The sequence below is a fragment of the Topomyia yanbarensis genome, chromosome 2 (genome assembly GCF_030247195.1).
Source record: "Topomyia yanbarensis strain Yona2022 chromosome 2, ASM3024719v1, whole genome shotgun sequence".
NCBI lineage: Eukaryota > Metazoa > Arthropoda > Insecta > Diptera > Culicidae > Topomyia > Topomyia yanbarensis.
Genome location: NC_080671.1, coordinates 137,024,182 through 137,043,381, shown reverse-complemented (window position 1 = coordinate 137,043,381; position 19,200 = coordinate 137,024,182). Strand labels below are relative to the sequence as shown.

Here is a 19,200-nt window from a genome sequence, read left to right as displayed (position 1 = left end):
ACGCCCATACGATACTGGATCTCCCTGGTGGTTTCACTGGTTTTGACAGAAACACCAGCTTCTGGAACTTCCATCTCTCCGGGAGGTAGCCTTCGTTCAGGCATTTCTATAGAACTAGCCTGGACATGTCCGGAAACGCCAGGATCGCGGCCTTTAGTGCCACGATGGGGATACCGTCCGGACCGGGAGCTTTCTTCGCTTTCAGCCCTTTTGCCACTCTAAGGAGCTTGTCGTTGGAGACTTAATTGATACCAGCATTTTCACCATATGTAGCAACGTAGGCCGTAGGTTGGGTCGTGCTTCCAGAAAAAAAACCCTCTACGATAATTTTCAATTTGTCACATTTCAGCTGGCGTCGTTGGACCCTTGATCTTGGTCACGACACGGTAAACGTTGCCCCAAGGTTTAGCGTCCTCTTCTCTGCATAGCTCCTTGTAGCAGATGGACTTGCTTAGCATCTCTCGATTAAAAGCGACCCTGGCCGCCCGGAATGTCACGTTACACTTTTCTATGACTTCCTCAGCTCTTGCTCTCTGAACGCGTCTTCTGGCTTTCAGGCATGGAGGATGCTAACCCTTTTGTTCTACCAATACGCCGGACGCCAGTAGTTCGTTGGCTCCATTTTCATCGGCACCAATATGTCACACACCCTCGTTAATGTTTCCGACAGCTCATCGGCATTTGAAATAGGAGCGAGGCTATCAGCATGAAGTGCTTCCACAAAAAGGTCCTTGTCGAAGTCCTTTATTTTCCATTTCCGCTCGCCAGTCCTCACTCATGCACTTCGGTTGCTTTGTGCAGTCACTAGCAATGCATCCCTTCTTTCTGATGGCCGAAGCCCAGGCACCTGAAACATCTCTTCGTTTGTTTAGTGGCACTAGAAATCAGTCGTAACGACCACACCGACCACCCGATTTTATCTTACCGGTCGACATAAGCTTGTTGGTTGCGGTTGGCGATATGCGTATCACTGCTGTCTGTGTGCCACTATACGCCTTCCTCAACCTGATTGAAATTTGTACTTTCTCCAAGTTACTTTGCTCCATTAGCGCTCTCCTCACTTCATCTTCTCGTCCATATTCCTGCACTCGACCACTGCTTCATGAACTAAAGCTCTCACATTCGCTTCTTCTCCCACCGCCTCTGCCATGATTTCCCTATAGCTCGAGCTCTTGATTAATAGATCTTTTTTTTAGCTCGAACAGCATCTCGTCTTTCTAAGAGCGCCTATTTCTTATTACGTTCTCTCCCAGCTCCTTCAGCTTGGGATCATCTCTCACCCTTTTGAGGATTGCAGCTTTGACGACTAGAGCTAATCACAAATACTTCTCTTGGCGCAGCCGAAGGTGTTCTTTTTCTTCTTTTCATCCTTTTTATTCTGTTTTCCTTCTCTCTTCTACGGCTTCTACAGACCTTCTTGGACTTCTTCGGTTCCTCCTCCCACACCAGGATAGTGTTTCTATCATCTTTTCACAGAACGAGAATACCAGTCACTCTTCGGTGTCTCATGGGCTTTCGCTAACTCCGTGGTCTTCAGTGACTTTTCGTCGATTTCAGCTCTTTGTAGTAACGCCATCTGTTCGCATTCGGCTGCTGCTATGGGGAATTGATGCTAATCACTGGATTCTTGATCTGTCCGTTGTCCTTGCATTTTACGAATTCGTTGAGTTCTTCGATTTTTTGCCTCAGTTTCGTCACTTTAGGCAACCTAGATCCAGACCTTGGCCTGGCCTTCTTGGGTAAGGCTTGGTTTTGGCATGCGCACCTGAAACCCTAGCTTTCCTTGGCGCCCAATTGGTTTGCCGCCACTCGGTATGGCTTCCCCGGGCTGCTCTCTCTGCTACTGCTTTTGCGGTTGCATTTGCTGTAGCATTTGGCCATTTTGCTGGCTCGGCGACCTTGCTAGCCCACCTTTGGCGAACGGATTCACCACACTTGCTCCGTTAGAATTTTGTTGTTCTTGTTGTTGTTATCTTCTTTCATGCTTTTTGGGTCCCAATTCTAAACCGCTATCTACGCCCGCCATAAGTAGTCGCATCTATATGATCTCATGGTTACCTTTGCAAGCCGTGAGGTCGCATGAGAGAATTGACGCGGACCTTCATGGGGTACCGCGTTCAGAGCCGGATCGGCGCTGGTCAGGAACATTCAACTAAGCCTGCTTCCACCGGCAAAGGTGTCGGATTTCGATCGTACTAGGAGACCTAACAGAGTTTTATTGGGACGGCAGGTGGAGCTCACTCACCGTTTCGGGGAAGTATCACCCATCCTTACTAGGGTAGTGGAATGGCGTGGCTGTCGGTCCGTGGACCAATTTCAATTAAATATTTATTCACATCCGTCTGCTGCCGCCAGTATGCTGTAATTACTGGTATTGATCCTAATGTACCGGTTGGCACTCCAGTTGGGTGCATCTGGATATTGATGAAACCTTGACAGTATGTATGTTGTTGCACTTTCAATTCCAATATCTGTCATTTTACCCATGTGTTAAAGAGTGTGTCTATTCTTTCGAATACAGGTTTCAGTATGAAAAGATTCATCCCTAGTGTGGCCCCCTTGCCCTGTGGGTCCTTGTATAAAGACGGTGCTGCTTCAACATACTACAATAAACATTTCACAGTAATTAAAAACTAATTTAGATCCGCGTAGAAAAGAATGCAATTCTGAAGAAAACAAGTATCGTAAAAATCAACCAAATTTTGCACTATTTCTCATTGATGTGTATTGTTTACATGCTGTCAAACTCGATGTCGTGTTTTTCGATTCAACGAAAATGGATTCTTTCCAAACACTTGGAATTTCCTGACCTGTCGCACCGGCAGTTGGGAAAAATGTTGAACATTCACCATTCAACCGTCTCCAGAGTGTTGAAGCGGTTCCAGGAGCGGTTGACGTTGGACCACGGCAAAGGAGCTGGAAGAAAACCGGGACCGGAGAACAAAAAGACGGAGGGAAAGGTGAAGCGGATGATTAAAGCAAATCCCAACGTCTCAAGCCGTGATTTGGCTAAAAAGATCGGCATGTCGCAGAGCTACGTCCAGAATGCAAAGAAGAGAGCTGGACTACATACATACAAGGTATAGAACTTCCCAAACCGCGATGAGCGGCAACAATCGACGGCTAAAACTCGGGCACGGAAGCTCTACGAGAAGATGCTGACAAAATATAGCTGCTGTGTGATGGACGACGAAACGTATATAAAAGCCGATTTTAAGCAAATTCCGGGGTTGGAGTTTTTCACCGTCAAGAGCAAGTTCTATGAGGACGACAAATTTAAGAAGAAGAAAATGTCGAAGTTCGCCTCCAAATATCTCATTTGGCAGGCCATCTGTTTTTGCGGACTGAGGAGTGAGCCTTTCGTGACAAAGGGCACAGTAAATGGCGAAATCTACAAATCTGAGTGCCTCGAGAAGCGCCTTTTGCCGTTCTTGCAGCATCACGACGAAGCTCCGCTATTTTGACCAGATTTGGCATCATGCCACTATTCCAAAGGTGTCCAGGAGTGGTATGAGGCCAATTCTGTCCATTTTGTTCCAAAGGACACGAATCCGCCAAACTGTCCGGAGCTGCGTCAAGTGGAGCAGTACTGGGCAATGATGAAGCGGGAACTTCGGAAGAGCAAGAAGACAGTCAAAGACGATAAGGACATGTTAAAAAAATGGAAAAAAACTGAGAAACTGGTACCGGATGACACTATAAAAACTTTAATGGAGGGCATCAAGCGAAAATGCGTTTCAATTTTACACTCAAGGCTCCATCGATTAACTTTTCTTTTGATTTTTGAAGTAAATGTATGTATAAAGTTACCCTAAAATTTTGGTTTGATTTTAAACATTATAAGAAAATTGGCATGACATTTTCGGTGTCGCAATAATTTCGTGTTCGCCCTTTATCCTTCACGCCAATTCAAAATAATCTTAAAAAGGAAATGTGGGGAAAACTCTGGCGTTGTATTTTCAGAATGAGTTTGAATAGAAATACTTTGTAGTTTTTGTGGCATGTCCGTAAAATATTCATCTACAAAATTAAATTAATAAACAAAACTTGATTTTTTGTTCTTGTAAAACAGGTCACAGGCTCTTAATCTTTGTTCAATGACTCAGTGGTGCTGAAGCTAAAATTTATTCAAAGCCTTTTGTCCGTGTCCGGTATGTGGTAATGTTCAATAGTGAGTAAACCCGATTCGATATACTGAAAATCCACTGACATCGGTAAGACGAATGACTTTTAAGAACAGCAAATTTTAAGACTACCATTGATTTTCAAGTAAACAGTTTTTTAATTGAAAATTTAGGCTGAGACAGAAAGGTTCAATAACTAAAAATTCGAAACTCAATTCGCTGACACCGGTCCAATTCTAATGCCGGAAGAGCACGCATCTAGGCAATTTCGATGGTCTCGCAGGAACACAGGATTATCAACTAAAGATTTTATCCCCAGTACAAACCATCTGGAGAAACGGAATAACGAAAAAGAGAAATAATTCAAGCGTCCTCGTAAATATAATAAATCTTTGACACAAGCCAGCCATTTGTTTCCCAGTAGCTTGACGCCTGTTTCGTATCGCCCAGCTCTGCATCACATGCGCTTTCCGCTCTGTGTCGGGCATACCAACTGTCAAGCATGAGATGCAGAAAGGAATAGGGTCTATTGATTGGATATCGAAACGGAGGGTGGTAGTAAAAACGACGAACGTCAGATTCTAATCGCTTCAGTTTTACTTTGAACACATCGAACCGACGAACATCCCGTTTCGATTCGTAAACATTGTAGCGGACGCACCACGCTCAGATCTTTTATCATTACGGTACGTTCTAATTGTACAAATGCCACGCTCGATGTAGCACGGAACAGCGTGCGAGGGAAATCGATGATAAAAATACAGGGGTTGCGGCCAATACCAATAATGGACTAAAAGAAAAAAAAATCGTGCTTATTATTTGCATGCGTTCAACACCCTCGCTTGGATGTACACCACGCCGTTAGTAATTGGGTATGCCATTAGGTAAATATCAATTCAATAACTCTTGTGCTAAGAGCCTTCCCAAAGTGTTGAGAACTCGTAATCGGAGGATAACCAACTGGCTCGTTACTTGCATTAGTATTTGGAAAATAAACTCTACTAGATGACTCTACATCACGTTGGCTGTGTCGTGCCTCCTACAGCGATCAGTGAATACACACACTGTGGGAGCCCTCAGTTTCTTACTGACAACCGAGCCAGTGATTGATGCCTGTGCAAAAGTGTCACAGCAATTTATTTCGAATTATTAAATTTCGAGCGCAACATTCTGCGTTTTATTCAATTATCTTTATTGTCAAGCAATCGATTGGCACGGCACATTTGGCAGCGGAAGTGGAAGCGAATGCCACCCCTTTGTAGCTATTTTTCTGCTTAGGTCCGGTGTAGCAACAGATGGTACATGTTCTGCGAAGGAGAATTGTTGAAAATATCGAAGGATATTTTGGAGTGAGTTATAGATTAAATATTTCAGGTGTATTCAAAAGTCGTACAAACAAAACATGCTTCGTAAAATCCTTTTCAAATAAACTAGAATCTTAAAATCGGATATAAGATTCAAGCGTAAAAATCGGACAGAAGCTCTTCGATGTAACAGTCGTTTAGACAACCTTCATGCGTTGCGTTGTGACGATGATTTTGGCGGATTGCACACTGAATTCATCACGTATGGCTGCTAATTATCTAAAAAGAGTTGCGTAGGAAGTGATTAGTAGGAATTCATTCCAATCCGACCAATATTAAAACCTCAACACATGATAGCCCTCATTGCCAGCCGCCCCCATCTCCATCGTTCACGGGGAAGGATAAAGGATAAGGTAGACAGGAAGTGTTGATGTTCCACCTACTTAACGGAAGGACGACGATTCATCAGACTCTTCCATTGGTGTCGCGGAGTTGGTGGTTTGGAAGGGTATAATGTCTAGGATTCGCTCCAAGCAAGCGATGCGACCTGTAAAGAATATTTTATTATGTAGCTGTTTCATTAGTCTTCGAGTACACGATCACTCGAAAAAGAAAAGATCTTGTTTAGTTTATGGTTCTTTTTAAACTCTGGGCAGCCGGCTACCGAGAGTATTCTATGTTTCCTAAACAAAGCAATTTGAACTCCAAACAACCATGCCACTATTGGAAGGTTGACCACATACAAAGACTGCAAAGGACCGGCGAAATTATGACGTCATATGGCTGCGATCATTGCACCTACTGGGCTTCGCATGTTGGGATCGCATCAGCTGGCGGAAAAACTCGACACACTAGTACAGAAAGGCGTTACACTGACTCTGCGAAGCGACAACAATGTTCGGTAACAGTGAGCGAGCGTTTTATGACCAAATTAGCCACGAGAAGCCCGATTTCAACAAAGATCTACCGGATATCGGCGATGTCACTAGCTTTTGGACCGATATTTGGGGGGCCCTCCTACAATATCACGAGGGGCAGCCGTGGCTAAGGCACGGGCAGGATGGGCAGCTGTCATCGTCGAATCCAACGATGTACGCGAAGCGACGCGGTACCTAACAAATTGGACGGCATCTAGACCAAACGGTGTCCAAATCTTTGGTACAAGAAGCTGACCGTTGTACAACCTACTATAGCATTACATGAATCACGTTTTCGACCTGATTTCATCACCCGTGGTTACACAATTCTCCACACCAAGGATAGCAACACGCCCAACCCATCAAAATACAGACCAATTATCTGTCTATCAAACTTGTAAAAGATCCAGAGCACCATTATCACCAGATACGTATGGGCCCATTGTTAATAGAATAGCATCCTGACAGAGAATCAGAAGGGATGCAAGAAAAAACACACATGGATGCAAAGATCAAGCCATCATCAATGCAGTTATTGTTGAACAAACAGTGTGTAGCCAACGGAAGCTAAGTATGGCCTATATCGATTAATAAAAGGCATATTAATCCGATGGAGAGGTGGACAACAACATTGCAAGTCAGAAGTGAGGAGGACGTATAGAACGCTCCGCATCTCGAGGGGTATATTCCAAGACAATTGCTTTGGTTTTGATTGGCGATGAACCCCCTCAGAAGGACACTCAATCGAAACACGGCTATCAGATAAGGTATGGAGAAAGTTCACCCGAAAAGACGACCAATACGTTCTATATGGACGATCTCAAGAGCCAGGCTGCTTCAACGGAACAACTGGGTGAAGTCATCAAACTAACCAAAAAGATTAGTGGCGACATCGGCATGGAGTTTTGCCTACTATTAGGGCGAATGGTCGACATTGGTGGCTACAACATCGACGAAAGTGGTTCGTGGTGAATCGTATAAGTATCTCGGATTTCGGCAGCTCCCCAGTGTTCGCTATACCGATGTCATGTTTGAGCTCCCAAAAAGTTCTTGAGTCAAATGAACTGTATCGTGAAGTTTTTCCTGAACGCGGGGAATAAGGTTAGAGTTATCAACACATTTGCTGTCCCCGCGCTGACCTACGGGTTTGGTGTCATCAAATGGAGCTGGACTGACCTAAGAACTCTTGACAGAAAATTAAAGAAGTCGTTTAGACAAACAGAAATGCGTCATTCTCACACGGAGAACCAAAATTCGGCTCAGATGCGAAAACCTTAGTTGATTTACTGAATAGAATTAGTTATTATTTAGGACAACTAAGCAAATTCTCAATTTGCTGATTTTGATTAGTTGTTCTCGATCCACCTAAATAAAGCTAAAATGCTAGTTGGAATTTCTGTTTTTTCTGTTGATTTGGCAAGAAAATGATGCTGTCACTTTTAGCGGAGACACATTCTCCATCTTCTCAACTATATTTTTTGCTGAATTTAATGCTATTTTCTGTTGGTTTCAACTAATATATTCTCTAAATTCAAAACTTTTTTGCGTTAAAATCAACTATTTTTTAGTTGAATTTCTGATACAAGCTTGCTAATTTTAGGGAGATTGTTTTGTTCAATCTAGTTTTTTCTTCAGTTGATTTCAACCAATGTCAGTTTTAAATTTATGCCATGCTATTTTTAAATTTAAAATCTTTCGTAGTTAAATTTAGAATGTTTTAGATTTAAGACAGCTTTGGTTGAATGAAGCGTGTTTTTCTATTATTTTAAAAAAATCCTGCTTTTTAGACTTATATTTCGACATTGATTATATTCAGTTGAAGTCCTTTTGAATACAATAAATATGAGTATTTTCGAAATGGTTTTGACAGGGTAGAACTATATTCTGAACCAATAGGATCTTGCGACACTAAGGACACAAATGAAGATTATTGTCTGAGCGCCCAAGATGAGCCGTCATCTCCCTTAGGATGATTGTTAAAAATAACATGAAGCAATATTACCTATATCGATTTGAATAAATTTATTGCATCAACTATCTACAGACAATATTGGTTGTATCCATTATCATGTTATTTATGTTCTTCGAAATTACAACCAGTTCAATATCAACGTGCACATAAATATAAAATTAATAAATCTTATTGAATCTAAGCAAATCAAAGCTGCCCAGTTTTGCCACAAACTGATGTTAACGAACGAAAAATTCCACAGGATATTGGATATATTACCTTATCATCTGCAATCACAATAGTTACGCCAACTATGTCTACGCAGAAAGTAGCGCTAAGTCGAGATCATCATATTTCCGAAGGTACGTTCGCACATCCCGAGGTGATTTATTATGAAGGTTAAACGGACTATGACCAGAGCTAAAGCACTGCTTCTAGTAAGACTTTGCGCAGATTTGCACCATCTTGCTGTCATTGCACACCGCAGTTTATTCTACGGATCGGATGTCAAAGTTAAACGATTGATCTCGACGCAGCAATGGTTACTGTAATTTCCGCTGTAACTATTGGCTTCGCGACGCAAACAATTACCGTTGACGCAAACTTATGAGCTGTAGCTGATTACGAAGCGTTTACCGTTGCGCTCGGCGCCGGTGCCTTTGGGTTCGGGATGTAGGCAAATATTTTGACCTGAATTATACGGATTATGTGGTCGACAGTTGTCCAGAAAAAAACTAACCTCATCCAGATGTGTTTTCGCTGGAAGCGTTCTGGACTAAACGGGGAGACGAAGCGCCTGTAACATTTTCATCCGAAGCACTGCTTTGGGTTCCAAAAAATACATGTTGCTTTCATCAAATTCCACTTGAATAATAGTGTTTTCATTGAATTGTGCGAAAGATACAGTCCATTTCGATATATGCTTTAATGTTAGTTTACTGTATCATCTTTGGCGGCAATACCGACCATTAATGAAGACGACCATGCTCAGGAAGAATACTAAACAATGTTTAGTAAACATGAATGTAATTACTGTAGTTTGAGCATGGATAGAACAATGCGTGGAGTGTAGGTCGAGGCAGAGGGAATCAATAAATAGAAAATCATCCGTAGTTGCTCGTTTTGTATCCAATATGGAACACAACGTCGTCTCGTGATTCTGTAGTAGCAACCGGAAAATATGGATATGGATCCTCGCTTTAAACGCAGCCTTTCGGGATGTATTGTTGTAGGCAGCGGCAGCAATAATTCAACCCGTCCGTTTTGAGAATGATAAATTAAGCTCCTCTTCTTACAATGCGTTTCCAAATCCAATACAACCGTCATCTTGATATTCACTGCCCAGCTTCTCAACGTACATTCTGCAAAAGCGTATCTTAGAAGATCACTTTGAACTAGAACAACTTGTTCATATCGTTCTTACATCGTGAAAAATTAGCCAAATATCCGGTTTCAACCCATCTCTGGTTGCATTTCCTTAAAAAAAAAAGTATATAACATCGATCGTGCAATAGAAGAGCTGATCCAAGCTATCAATCTGAAAAACATCTGTTACCAATCAGCATCAACAAGACGTCGTATTACTTACCACCAATCATTCGTCCTGGAAAGAATAATTCCAACTAAGTAGTTTTATCTGGATCTCGCAACAGCTTGAAAAAGTCATCAGCAACTGGGATCTGGATCTCCGCAGTCAATAAGCGAAAGTTATGCCTACGTAGTTAGCAAGAGAGTGCCAATCGACTACGTGATTAATTTTCATTTTCCGCAGGTAATTCGTGCAACCTAAAAGAATTGTTTTTTACTGTCGGCAGATCCCGGCGGTGATGCAATGACGACTTTTTCTTTTATTTTTCCATGGCGCCATGGTGTTTGTTCCGCTGCAAAGATGCCAGATACTATTTTCAAATGTCTGCAATAATAATTTTAAAAGTCTGGGAAGAACAAAAAATGTCAAGAAAGCTAGTGTAACCAAAAGCATTTATGTTCAAAAATCTGTAAATATCTGCAACCAAACTAAAAAATCTGCAAATATCTGCAACCAAACTAAAAAATCTGCAAATATCTGTGTCATCGAAAAAATCTGCAGCTAAAATTAAGTCTGCGAATTTGCAGATATGTCTGCAAATCTGGCATCTCTGGATTAGCCCCATTTCGACACAGATCTTTCATTAGGGCCTAAGTCGCAATGTACTCAAATGGAGAAAAATCAGTTTCAATATTCGGCGAAGGTTTTCTAAATGTAGTTTTTATTGTAGGTATAAATTACTTTATGACCGTGTTTTTCCGGAAGCATTTTTCGTTAAACCTTATGACAATATAACAAAGAATTTAATTCCTATGTGCTTTTAGTGGGTAGAAACTAAAAAAATGCTTACGCCCAATTTGCATCCCGGTCGTGATTTCGCCCTTCAGCAACCACCATTTGCGGAAGGGCTAAACCATGTACATAATTTTCAGAAGGGCGCGGTAAATGGGCTAAACTGACTCTGTCTTGCTGGGTAGGGCTGGGTAAATGGGCGAGCTTGACAGTATACTTTTTAATAGGGCTCAGCAAATGGGCGCATAGAAACCCAATGTAAAAGAAAGGGCGCGTGAATCTTTTCTTCAAATTTCATGAAAATATCGAAATATTCGAATGTTTATGTGCAACAACTATCGAGTAGACATGATCATAGTAGATATTGCTTATCATTTATATAACAGAATCGCCGTTTATTCTTTTATTTGTGAATAATAACCGTACGCCCGCTTCTGTCTAAAAATGTAAGTTTGGCCTTTATATTCCATATGAGAAGAAGGGCCTAAGTCGAAATCTCGAAGAAAATGCATGTTTCGCCGTTTTGTTTTCATTAATTATACATCGAACTAAAAACCATTTTAACTAATTTTCACCTCAATCTTGTAGTATTTTTGTTGCATAATGTCGTAATAGCGAAAACGCAGTTTGTTTACATTTGCGATTTAAGCCCTAATGAAAAATCTATGTCGATTTGTCGATTCACGATCGATTTGAAATGTGTTGTCCCACACCGAGCTAAAATAACTATTGAAATCCATAAGAATCACTTATGACTTTGCGCCACAAGTATCCCATATGAAAATCATTAGTTTGCCTTATGAAAAAATGGGAAAAATGGCCGTCAAGTCACTTAGGGTATTCATAAGATATACTTATGAAATTCTTATTGTGTTCTTATAAGCTTCATATAACTGTACTTATATTAATCATCGTGTTGAAATATGAATTTTAAAAGAGAATTTTTGTGAAGTTCATGAATGTGATATATGCACCTGATTTGAGAAATAAATAAGAAAATATTTTTTTAGTCATTCCTTCACGACATGTATTTTCTTAAAATTCATTGAAAATAAATCAATACCGTATGTATATATTCAAAGGGTCGGTAGTAAGAAAAAGATAACCTGATGTTCGATGGTTCCACGTAGACTCGGAATTGGCCACCTATTGTTAAAGCTTCAGTTGTTTCAGAAGATAAAAGACATGCTGAAAAGTAAATACAAAAAATTAAAGGGTTGTGTACAGGACACGACCACGGTGACATTAAAAATGTAGCTTTTTTCAAGAGCGTGCAAATGAATTTTATCTATCACACATATCGACTCACGTTTTTGTTCACTCGCCTGTTTTCATATGTTACAATTTGCTATATACCCTCCCCATCAAAACATAATTTATTGAATGTCTTTTAACGGTAATCTATTTATTAATCAAGTATCTCACTAGGTGATTGGCATTATTTGGCTGATCCATCTAGTAAAAATAGGCTGGTCTGTTCAGAAAATATATTCAAAAGAAAAGTTCCATATTGAGAGCTGTGATGAGGAAGCCCACGCCCGCCAACGGAAATATACAGATTCTCCATGAAATATGAAATTTCATTTTCCATTTAAATTTTCAATAATGTACTAATGAACTTAAGTAAACAATCTTAATTTTAAGTATTTCTTGATCGATTAGTGGTGGAAAAAATGAAATTATTTGATAAATTACATTGTTATGCAACGTTCGCACTACCAGTCAAAACGAGTTTTTATGCTATCTTGGTGACATTTTTCTTGTTGCTAATTATTAAAACGTGTTATAACTCTGTAGTGTAAACATTGTATTATTAAACCAATTCTGCAGCGTTTTATGTTATATAGGTGTTTTATGTGGTAATAGGACTGACATAATTATATCTTCAGTACAGCGGTTTGTCTCATAATTTAAAAGAGATTTATTTTAAAATTTAAATTAGTATACTCAACCGTTCTATTTGTTGTATACTTTAAAACGCAATTAGAACTGTGTTTTAAATGCATAGGGTAGGACAGATATTCTGATTGGATAAACTGGGAAAACAATTTTAAGTCCAGTAACGCTTAAGACATGGCTTGAATTTGAATCGAAAAAGGACACCCGCTTAAACTGCTGCTGGGCCGGTAAGTTCTGTTTTAAAATTTTCCGTTGTGTGCAGTACGAAACAAAAGTGTTTGAAATTAGAAAACAAAAAGTTCTGCTGGGAATGTGATTGTTTCCGATGCAATTACACTCAGATTTTTCACGTAGGGGATACAGGCCGTGTAAATTAAAACCGCGTAAATTAAAAAAAAACGCGTTAATGAAAACCGCGTAAATTTCAAAACCCGCGTAAAAACCTGAGTGTACTCTCCTATATAAAATACTACGCTGCTGAACAGTGCAATAACTAGAAGCACGTTGTCAGATGTCTTACTGATAAAAAACATATAACCGAAATATGAAACATGAAAACCAATAGGCTCTTTACCCTACGCAGCTACAAAGCGCCGTAAACATGGATTAACAAGTTACAACGCACACGCATGCATAAAAATAAATATATTTTTTTCAAACGCAACACTCTTAAGCAGCACACACCGTATTGAATTAAATCCAAACCACCCCGCCCACCCACTTTGCAAATCATTCTGTGACACCGTGCTGGTACCCGACAAATCCGCACACGGCCACCGCTGCCGAAAATGCATAGCGTCTACCGCTTATTGCAGTGCCCAGACGCTGCAGCCATGATCTTACCCGTTCGACATAAGAACAAAAACTGATTCAAACGGGTACGCGTCACCTCTATTTATAAACTAACCGTATATGGTTTAGTCACTTAGGTGCGAGTGTGTGCAAATGCCAACGTTACCGAAAATCGATAGCGCTTATGGCATCGCCCGGAGACGATGTTACTCCTATGGGATAAGAGCAACAACTGATTTAAACGAACATGCGTTGCTTCTATTTATGACTTTTCGTGTTTTTTACTTTTTTACTTTATTTTTATTAACGCGACTTTAAAAGTGTTTTTTTCATTCGTCACGCATGACTTTTCGTGTTTCATTGAGCAACTAAGCTGCCCTCTCTTGACGGCTGTGTCTGAGAAATCTGCCTCACGAATGGTAATTTTCCCGTTTTTCGTGAACTTTTTAATTTTACCAATTTCCAAAAGTCTACTTTTATTGGGGAGATATTAAATTATTACCAATATTTAAGTTAGGTGTTCCTGAATCGGTTGGTGTATGAATGATTAAAATTCATCTAGTAATATCGGAGTTATAAGCGTGCAAACCTTACATAGTTTCGTTACATGGGAGATAGTTTAGATTTTAGAATGACACCCAGCCCCAGATAGTGGAGTAAGACATTTTTAATGTCAAAATTACACAATGTTCATTAACCAAAAACATACTTACATTTATTTTTCTCCCTATTAAAACTGAGCACCAGATTAAAACTAATTGCATCAATGTTGTCTTGAATTATGGCATTTTCACAATAATATTTTTATAATAATCTTAAAACACGTGTATGAATTCTATAAGTCAAACTTATGAAATTCATATACTGCATATGTAATGCTTAAGCATTTAATGAAATCAAAATTTTGCTGGTTCATAAGTAATGACTCATGAAATTCTTAAGTAATTTTTCCTCGGTGCAGTAAAGTTCAGCCGGAAATGAGCCGGAATTCCGGTTGGTTCCAGTTAGTATTCCGGCTCCAGTGACACAACCGATTCTAACTAGAATCGGTTGTGTCACTGGAGCCCGAGATGCATTATAGTATAGGTGTTCACATTCGTCATGTTTGAGTGTGTTGGTTTATTGCTAGTGAAATTAATCATGGCGGCCCAGGACCGCGAAGCACATAAAGCGTGGTAAAAATAAGTATGGCGTCCAAGATAGCAAAAGAGCAAATGTTTACATTACTAACCAATCAAAATGAAGTATGGGACCACGTGCTTCTGTTTTCTTCTTCATTTCTTCTTGTTTGTCCGAAAAAAAGTGACAGCTGATGGACACATAGAAAAAAATGTGTACACCTGTATACTACCCATGATCGCATATTTGTCCCGTTTTCTATGGGATTTCCTATCTTTATGGGACTGGTATGCGATCATGGGTAGTATATACCTCGACTGTAGCCGGTGTACTGACTGGAACCAACCGGAATTCCGGCTCATTTCCGGTTAAACTTCACTGGGGTGAAGACGTGTTTTTCATTTTGAAGACAAATTTGTTCGGAGGTCTGACTGATTTCTGGCAGAATTCAGGCTCAAAATCTATAACCGATTCAGAATCCTGGCCGTTGAAGACAAATGGACATTTTTTTATAAAATATGAACACATTTCTCGCGTATTTTTTGTTAACGGCCAATAAGCATGCTGTCGAAATTCATTTTAAGAGAAAATTCCGGACAAACTGTAACTCGCCGAGAATGGATGTTCACATTTTATGAAATATAAAAGTTTTCTCTTCCGTTAACTGCTGTGGTTTATAATCGGCGATTAATGGTTTGTCCAGAATTTCCTCTCAAAGTGAATTTTGACAGTATGCTTACTGACCCTTTTAAAAAAACACGCGATATTTGAACAATATACCTACTATCATTGGCAGGGCTGCTAAACCAAGGACTGACAGGAATCTGGCAAACCGGTCTTGCCAGAAAATTTAGTGACCGGGTAGCTAGGCCGTTGTTCAACCAAAAAGAATATGAACCAAGACCCGAACGCTAAAATCTCATTTCAAATTTTCTTTGACAATCAATCTGGCAATAACTAGAGATGTGAGCAGATGCCTTTACACTACTAACGTCTCCTTTGGAGAGTTTTTAACATTTGTCCGTCAGTCTAACTAGCGAATCAAATTCGTTAGCTGGACAAAAGCTGTTATCCAACCAACGAATCACGACTGCATATTTTTCAAATGTTTCCATAATTAATAAAGAAATGTCTTCATTTGGCTTCAATAATCACCCAGTCAAACCATACGGATTGATTCGGAATCCAAAATAGATTCAGTATGAATTCCATATCAAATGCATCAATCGTATCCGAAACCGAGTCGAAATCGGTTGTTGCATTTGAGCCAGAAATCAACCAGACCTCAGCTGAACTCATTCTGGAATCGGTTCGAAATTCTGAATAGATTTCAGCTCAAAGCGATTCAGACTCAATTGGTTTTGGAATCGGCTGTTACATTTGAGCTGGAGTCCTTATTGACTCCATTCAAAATGTAAAAAATGTCTTCGCGATATTTCAAATGCCTTCAAAATTAATACATGTCTTCACATCTGGCATCGCTGAGCAATGCCACCCAGTTAAGCTCAGCCGGAAATGAACCGGAGTTCTGGCTGGTTCCAGTTCGTATTCCGGCTCCAGTGACACAACCGATTCTAGTTAGAATCGGTTGTTGCACTGGAGCCGGAATACGAGCTGGAACTTTACTGGGCAGCACCCTCGCCCATCTTTGCCTTGACTGGGTGGCATTTGCTGTCAACACGACAGTGTCAAGCAGGGATGCCAGGTGCACAGATTTATCTGTGTTTCACAGATTTTCAATATGCTGCACAGATTGCGAAAACTGTACAGATTTCCACAGTTTTCTGTTTTAACGCACAGATTTCCACAGCTATTTTTAGAATGCACAGATTAGCACAGATTTCTCAATTTTTTACCTTGCGATTAATTTTTGATTCGCGCAAATACCAAAAAAAAGGTTTTGTTTTCAGTCAAATTTGTACGTTTTCACACAGATACAGATTTTTAAATGGGCCGCGCACAGATTTTTCAAAATACCACCTGGCATCCCTGGTGTCATGTTTTCCCGTTTTTCCAGCCTTCATTAGGTCTGTTCCAGTACCAGGAGAAACTGGAAGTACTCCGGAGAAAATCGTTCCTGTACTCTCTTCTTCTCTTTTTTCTTCTTCTGGTGGCAAACCAGAGTAAAAAGGAGCGAAGATTTTTTGCTCCTGTTTACTCCGGAGTGACTTCAGTGTACTGGAACAAACCTATTAATGTCAATGGCAGGGTGGCCAGACCTACCGATTTATCGGTAGTCCTACCGATTTTGGTCTTCCCTACCGATACCGATTCACAGACGACCAAGGCAAAACTACCGATATTTTGTTATTCCTACCGAAAACTACCGACTTTTAATGATTTTGGGCACATCCTACTCAACATACATTTTTTGGGTTGGATTTGGTCTGAGATCTGTGTTGTCAGTATTTTACAATTCTATGTCAATACTACGTTTTTGGGACAACAACCCGGCCTACCGATGACTACCGATAAACTTTTAGTGACCCTACCGATATTAAAGAATTCAATCTGGCCACCCTTGTCAATGGTTTCGGAAGTTCTGGTAAGAAAATATAGAATTCCTTTTTAAATCGAATTATAATTATACTCTCATTTTCAGCAATGACACGCAGGAGCGAATCATTCAGCTTTATTCCAATTAAAGTGCCTTGGTCATGCCGTGTTGCTTGAAATAGCCAAACTGGAAAATTTGTAAGCGGAATTTCGCTCAACGGAGCTTCTATCTGGATTGATAGTTTGCTTTCTTTTTGGATACAGAACTATTTGTGATTGATTTTCTTTCATATCGAGACAATGCAGTGTGGCCTACGAGATGCATATTGGTATTGACTTTGGTGATACATAACTTATCCGTGGTTCTGAAATCTGGGTCCACGTCGTATGCAACGAAGTATGTATGCCGTTTGAATAAAAAGCAATGTACACTTGCAACATCAGAATCTCATTACGGTAGATGTTTTTTTTTGCGATATGAGCAAATAACTTGCGATGCTTATTGATGTATCAACCTGGGACGGGACATGCGAGGTAAAAAAAGTAAATAGCGAAAACCGGCAACGGCCTACCATTGCGAACCGTACCTTTCTTGATGAAATGAATTTCATTTTCTTTAAATGGATAGTATCTACTTAGGTATCGTTTACATCCAGGTGTTTACAGAAAATATTTTTTACAGATTCAGATTTATGTAGGTATATACAGAGAAACATTGTATTATTCTGTTCAACAATTGTGCTTTACAGAACTCCTACAAACAATAAAATAATTCATGTCATGCCTAAGCTATGTGGCTCTCGGCAGAAACCTGTACAGAATCGGCACAGCACTATCGTGGATATTCGGTTGAAATTACTTTGCAAGTAATTTCTTTTTCTGTAAAATAAATACCGGGAGTAGACCGCTTTTGCATGTCCCGTCCCACTTATTAACCAAATTCAATAAATTTCTACAAAAAATATATCGCTTTAATGTTCTATTTCTACCCATCAAAACAAATTTGCTGATGAACTTTATGAGAAAAATTTTGAAAACGACCAGCCGGTAGGATTACCGATTTTGAACATACCTACATATTCGCAGGGGAAGGCTCACCTGATTACAATCACTAACTTCCGCTGAAAATCTTTATCATTATCATTAAATTAAATGCAAATGAATAAATTCAGGTACAATCTATATACGAATATATATTTAGGCCTTAATTGCATTGACAATCACCTAAGGTGTCATCTATGAAGAGAAATCAAGAAAGTTGCCCGACAAAAATGTTGCTCCGTGTAAATAAGTAGTGGCAACTGTGTCCTAGCTAAATGTTGCTCGTTGCCTCGTGAGCAGACTACTTAACTCTGCGAATAATATTAGAAACCACTATATTTTACACCCTTTTCGCAAAATTCTTATAAAATGATAGTTTTCCTTCGTTTTCGTAAGCAATTATCAACAAATTTAAAGGTGATATGTTGTTTAAAAGTTAGTTTTTTACCACAGTTTATAGAAAATATATCCACTATGACAACAAAATGAAATCAGAAACACTTTACTTCTAGCACTATCTGTGAACGTTTTCAACGTATAATCGCCAATCCTTAGATAACAAATATTTGCTGGCCAGAATTTTCATGCTAAATTATTAAATACAGTATTAGTTTTATTAAAACAGGTAGCAATTCAAATTTGTTTTTAAATCTGGCGCCATTATCTTAGTACTTACCATTGAATCTGCATCAAATTTTCAATCTATTTAAACGACAATTGAAACTATCCTGGCGTATATTTCTAAACATCGGAACATTGTCCTTACGTTACATGTTTACTCTGTTTACTCATAGCACCAAGATAAATTGAGTTACACAGTTACACTTTCATATCATCAATAAAAAAAAACTATTTGTATTCGAAACAACTTTGTTGGTGCAATCAACGAATCACTTTAGTATGTTATACTTGACATGAATGACATGACATTAATGAACAACTATTTTATTTTTAACAATTTTTATAGTCACATAAACGAATAAAGATGGTTGTTTTCCTACGTGCTGGATTCTGACAGCCAATATTTCCAGCTCAGAAAAAATACTACTGTATTTAAGAACTATGCAGTTAAAAGTATCATTCTAACTTCTGATTTTGACTACATATGTAGTTGAAAATGCAAATAGCATTTCTAGTTTTTCTCTTGCTGTATTGTGTCAAGGATTTCATTTAACTAAACAACTTTGCTGAAATCAAAAAATCTTTTAGAAAAATCTGAGCTGAATTTTAACTAAAT

The 19,200-nt window shown here is 39.4% G+C and overlaps 1 protein-coding gene and 2 long non-coding RNA genes across 3 annotated transcripts in view; 1 reads left to right on the top strand and 2 right to left on the bottom strand.

Annotated features, from left to right (window-relative positions):
* Positions 1-19,200, bottom strand: part of LOC131679792 (uncharacterized) — a 64,476-nt gene that overhangs the window by 13,604 nt on the left and 31,672 nt on the right. The gene's annotated exons all lie outside the window — the stretch shown is intronic.
* Positions 8,448-10,165, bottom strand: LOC131681486 (uncharacterized). Its single transcript, XR_009303938.1, has 3 exons — positions 9,885-10,165; positions 9,720-9,833; positions 8,448-9,657 (listed from the first exon to the last, which is right to left on the bottom strand). It is a non-coding gene; the product is annotated as an uncharacterized LOC131681486 (long non-coding RNA).
* LOC131681487 (uncharacterized) lies at positions 16,554-18,531 on the top strand. The gene is made up of 3 exons (XR_009303939.1): positions 16,554-16,971; positions 17,029-17,120; positions 17,187-18,531. It is a non-coding gene; the product is annotated as an uncharacterized LOC131681487 (long non-coding RNA).